The sequence below is a fragment of the Tachyglossus aculeatus genome, chromosome 24 (genome assembly GCF_015852505.1).
Source record: "Tachyglossus aculeatus isolate mTacAcu1 chromosome 24, mTacAcu1.pri, whole genome shotgun sequence".
Lineage (NCBI taxonomy): Eukaryota > Metazoa > Chordata > Mammalia > Monotremata > Tachyglossidae > Tachyglossus > Tachyglossus aculeatus.
Window position 1 is genome coordinate 29,067,205 of NC_052089.1, and position 6,044 is coordinate 29,073,248.

The window sequence follows — 6,044 nt, forward strand, 5'->3', positions numbered from 1 at the left end:
ACAGTTGGCGGAGCCGGGATTTGAACCCATGACCTCTGACTCCAAAGCCCGGGCTCTTTCCACTGAGCCACGCTGCTTCTCAACACATCACGGTTAGAGGAGCCCGGGAGGGACCACTGGGGCGGTGGCCGGCAGCAACACGGCCTAGTGGATAGAGCCTGGGATTGGGAGTCAGAAGGACCTGGGTTCAAATCCCGGCTCCGCCACATGTGCGCTATGTAACCCCAGCTCCCGTGTAGAGCTGGCCGGCCCGGGACTGAGACAGTCAATCAGTCTATCGTATTTACTTAGTGCTTACTATGTGCACAGCACTGTACTATTGGGAGAATACGATAGGACAATAGACAGACCTCCAAAGCCCGTTTCCTGAGTGCTCACCCCGACTCTGCAGGAAAGGGAATGTGAATACAGACATCCAAGGAACGCTGGGAGGCTGGAGACAGGATGGCCTTGTGTTATGCTCATCCCAATTCCCGACCAGCTGAGAGACAGCCACTCTGTCTGGCCCTCTGATTTGGCCATCTGCACGCGCCGATCGTCTGGAGCGGGTAGGAAGCAGACAATCCGCCAACAGCCGCCCGGACGCGCGGGGCTGAGGGTGAACTTTAATTGCCGGCGGTTCTGTGGGGAGAGGACCGGCTCTGAGGCTGGAGCCCAGGGGTCCCGGGCCCAGGATTGTCAAAGGCCCGAGGAGGGAGAGGGGAAGGGAGCTGGTAGGTGAGTCCAAGGCTCAAAACTTTACTGGCTAATGATAATAATAAAAACAATAATGGTATCTTTTAAGCACTTGGGCCAAGCACTGTTCCAAGTGCCGGGGTAGATACAAGATCATCAGGTTGGACACAGTCCCTGTCCCCGTCTTAATCCCCATTTTATGGGTGAGGGAACTGATGCACAGAGAAGTGAAGTAGCAGCATGAGGAGCTCAGTGGAAAGGGCCCGGGCTTTGGAGTCAGAGGTCATGGGTTCAAATCCCGGCTCCGCCAATTGTCAGCCGTGTGACTTTGGGCGAGTCACTTCACTTCTCTGGGCTTCAGTTACCTCATCTGGAAAATGGGGATTAAGACCGTGAGCCCCACGTGGGACACCCTGATCACCTTGTAACCTCCCCAGCGCTTAGAACAGTGCTTTGCACACAGTAAGCGCTTAATAAATGCCATCATCATTATTATTATTATTAAGTAACTTGTCCAAGGTCGCACAGCAGACAAGAGCCAAAGCCGGGACTTATCCAGTGCTTTATCCAACTAGGCCATGCTGTTTCAAGTCATTTCCTCTTACCCCTGCTTCTTGGGGCCCAATTTCAGGTCACCGGACAGCGGTTATTTGAGCCATCAAGTGTTTTAATATATTAACTCACTTGCTATATTTACGCAGGGCTACGGCGGGCAACTCTGGAGAAGGCTAGTTGCTCTAGAGCCCTGTGCGAGGCTGAGCAGCTCTGGAGCCCCGGAGAAGGCTGGAGGGCTCTGGAGCTTGGATGAAGGCCGGAGGGCTCCAGCGCTCTGAAGAAGAGCTTTTATTTGGGACTGACTGGCTCTACAGCTTTGGTTCGGGGTTGGCTGGCCCTACAGTGGTTCTGGAGGGTGTCCGGCTCTGGAGGTCTGGGCAAGATTGGGCGGCTCTAAAGCTCCGGAGAAAGCCAGTAGTGTTCTGTAGAGGCTGACCAGAACCAGTGCTCTGTAGCGGGCTAGAAAGATGAGCGAAGAGGAGGAGGACGAAGGACGAGGAGCATCGTTGACCGCCCTTCCCCAGGGCCCGCAGGCCCTGCGACCCGCTGACCCTCCTCCTTTCTCAAGGGAAAACAGGAATTAGAACCATCTCTTCTCTTTCTCCCCTCACCCTGAGTTCTCGGGATGAGAACTCCAAGCGACGCCTCTCTGCCGTCACTGGGAGATTCGGTGGGGTAATAATAATCAATCAATCAATCGTATTTATTGAGCGCTTACTGTGTACAGAGCACTGTTCCAAGCGCTTGGGAAGTACAAGTCGGCCACACATAGAGACAGTCCCTACCCAACAGCGGGCTCACAGTCTAGAAGGGGGAGGCAGAGAACAAAACCAAACATACTAACAAAATAAAATAAATAGAATAGATATGTACAAGTAATAATAATCATCATCATCAATCGTATTTATTGAGCGCTTACTATGTGCAGAGCACTGTACTAAGCGCTTGGGAAGTACAAATTGGCAACATGTAGAGACAGTCCCTACCCAACAGTGGGCTCACAGTCTAAAAGACTGTTCTAAGCGCTGGGGAGGTTACAAGGTGATCAGGTTGTCCCACGGGGGGCTCACAATCTTAATCCCCATTTTCCAGATGAGGTAACTGAGGTCCAGAGAAGTGAAGTGACTTGCCCAGAGTCAGACGGCTGGCAATTGGCAGAGCTGGGATTTGAACCCATGACCTCTGACTCTAAAGCCCGGGCTCTTTCCACTGAGCCACGCTGTCGGGGGTGACCATTGCCTCTTTTAAGCAGAGCCCCCTCCATCCTCACCGCCACCCTCCACCCCAAGCTTGGGAAGAGCTGGAGGGGAAGAGGTGGAGAGCACTTTGAAGGTCAAGGGAAAAACTGGGAGGTACCAGCAATTGAATTAGCTTTGAGATTTTCAGTAAACTTTTCAACCAAGCAGGAGCACGTCCCAGTGGACATCCACCTGTCTCCGTGTTTTGTTTTGTTGTCCGTCTCCCCCTTCTAGACTGTGAGCCCGTTGTTGGGTAGGGACCATCCCTATATGTTGCCGACTTGGACTTCCCAAGGGCTTAGTCCAGTGCTCTGCGCACAGTAAGCGCTCAATAAATACGATTGAATGAATGGACAGACCATAGGACTGGGTTCTAAACCCGGCCCCTCCGCTTGTCCGCTGAAAGACCTTGGGCAAGAGAAGCAGCGTGGCTCAGTGGAAAGAGCCTGGGCTTTGGAGTCAGAGGTCATGGGTTCAAATCCCGGCTCCACCACTCGTCAGCTGTGTGACTTTGGGCAAGTCACTTCACTTCTCTGGGCCTCAGTTACCTCATCTGTAAAATGGGGATTAACACTGTGAGCCCCACGGGGGACAACCTGATCACCTTGTAAATTCCCCAGCGCTTAGAACAGTGCCCTGCACATAGTAAGCGCTTAATAAATGTCATTATTATTATTACTATTATTATTTCACTTCTCTGTGCCTCAGTTTCCTCATCTGTAAAATGATGATAATAATAATTATTATAATTATTATTAAGACACTGAGCCACGTACGGGACAGGGACTGGGTCCAACCTGATTACCTTGTATCTACCCCAGCACTTAGTACAGCGCCTGGTACATAGCGAACGCTTAACATTGGAACCCGGGTCTTCTGACTCATTGTGGCTCAATCTCGTCACCGATCCCCGGCCCTTCCTGGGGCCTGGAATTCCCTTCTCATCTTCTAGACCGTGAGCCCGCTGTTGGGTAGGGACCGTCTCTAGATGTTGCCAACTTGGACTTCCCAAGCGCTTGGTACAGTGCTCTGCACACAGTAAGCGCTCAATATATACAATTGAATGAATGAATGAATGAATTTAGACCACTACTCTCCCCACCTTCAGAGCAGCAGGTCATGGTGGATAAAGAACAGGCTTGGGAGTCAGAGGTCATGGGTTCTAATTCAGGCTCCGCCACTAGTCAGCTGTGTGACTTTGAGCATATCGCTTAAATTCTCTGTGCCTCGGTCTCCTCAACTGCAAAATGGGGATTTAATACCCGTTCTCCCTCCTACTTTGACTCTGAGCCCCATGTGGGACAGGGACTGAGTCCCCCTCCCCATCCCCACACCTTACCTCCTTCCCTCCCCACAGCACCTGTATACATGTATATATTTGTACATATTCATTACTCTATTTATTTTACTTGTACATATTTATTCTATTTATTTTATTTGGGTGTTAATATGTTTTGTTGTCTGTCTCCCCCTTCTAGACTGTGAGCCCGCTGTTGGGTAGGGACCGTCTCTATAATGTTGCCGGCTTGTACTTCCCAAGAGCTTAGTACAGTGCTCTGCACACAGTAAGCGCTCAATAAATACGACTGAAGGAATGAATGAACAAATAACATCATTATTAACGAAGTGTACCGGTTCCTCCTACCTCTCCTTGCTGCTGCCTCCCTGCCGCTCTGGTTCAGTCAGAGGTAGGGGAAAGGCCAAATCCACCCGGAAATCTGGGTCTTAATCAAACAAGTCATCGGTGGTACTCACTGAGCACACCCCACGTGCAGAGCGATGGACTGAACTCATGCCTCATTTAACTGCAATCGCGGTGACGGGGGTGATGGGCGAGGAGAAGAGACCTGGCCTAGTAAACACAGCACGGGCCTGGGGGGACTTGGGTTCTAATCCTGGCTCTGCCACTTGTCTGCTGGGGAACCTTGGACAAGTCATTTCATTTCTCTGGGCCTCAATACCTCATCTGTCAAATGGGGATTAAGACTGTGAGCCCTATGTGGGACAGGGACCGTGCCCAACCTGATTAGCTTGTACAGTGCCGGGCATATAGAAGTACTTAATGAGTACTACTACCAACAATAATAATATTACTACTAATAATAATAATAATAGGTGTAAGCTGGCTTGCAAGCTCCTTTGCAGCCCATCACCCTCCATACTCTCAGTCTGTACCTTGGCCTTCCCAGACTGAGCCTCCTTTTTCCTCTCCTCCTTCCCCTCCCCACAGCACCTGTATAGATGTTTGTACAGATTGATTACTCGATTTATTTTACTTGTACATATTTACTATTCTATTTATTTTGTTCATGACGTGCATTTAGCTTTAATTCTATTTGTTCTGACGACTTGACGCCCGTCCACGTGCTTTGTTTTGTTGTCTGTCTCCCCCCTTCTAGACCGTGAGCCCGCTGTTGGATAGAGACCGTCTCTATATGATGTTGCCGACTTGTCCTTCCCAAACGCTTAGCACAGTGCTCTGCACATAGTAAGCGCTCCATAAATACGACTGAATGGATGAATGAATGGCCTGCCTCTGTACTGGGGAAAAGTGACCAGACTCCCAAACCCACATGGTCCCAGGAGCCAGGCATCACTGTGGCATCGATCACATTCCACTTTTCCCTGCAGGTGACGTCATGCGCTCTGGATTTCCCCATGAGATCCTTTCAGCTCAAGCACAGAGGCCGTGGATGGCGCGAGGAGAAGACCAAAGGCGGGATTACTTTGGGAGGTACGAGTGGGATTTCCCCCCTTCCCTCGGCTTGGGGTTTGCCCGCACGGGCACGCCAGATGCCAGAGCAGTTCTCAGGCCAGGCGGAGCCCCGTGCCCAGGCGCACTGTCTCCGAACCACTACCGGCCGGGCCTGGTCCCAAGGAGGGGGCTTCCTGGGGTGGGCACTGCACCGAGAGCCAAGCTCAAACTCACTTCCCGCCAGCAAACAGGCCTTTTGAGCCGGTGGCACCAGGCTGTCTCTTTAGTGGATAGAGCACGGGCCTCGGGGGTAGAAGGACCTGGATTCTAATCCCGGCTCCACTCCCTGTCTACTCTGTGACCCTGGTCAAGTCACTTCACTTTTCTGGGCCTCCATTACCTCATCCGTAAAATGGGGATTAAAAGTGTGAGCGCCTTGTGGGACAGGGACTGTATCCCACCTGATTAACTTCTAACTACCCCAGCATTTAGAACAGTGCTTTGCACTTTGTAAGTGCTTAACAAGTACCATCCTTATTTATTATTATCATCATTAGTATTAAAAAGGCAGAGCCCAATTTGGAGCTCTGGTTCTGCCCATGACCTCATGGGAGACTGTAACTAACTTCCATCCTGTCTCTGAGCCCCTACTTACCCGGCTGTAATAATAATAATAAAATAATCAATCAATCAATCGTATTTATTGAGAGCTTACTGTGTGCAGAGCACTGTACTAAGCGCTTGGGAAGTACAAGTTGGCAACATATAGAGACAGTCATCATCATCATCATCATCAATTGTATTTATTGAGTGCTTACTGTGTGCAGAGCACTGGACTAAGCGCTTGGGAAGTCCAAGTTGGCAACATATCGAGACAGTCC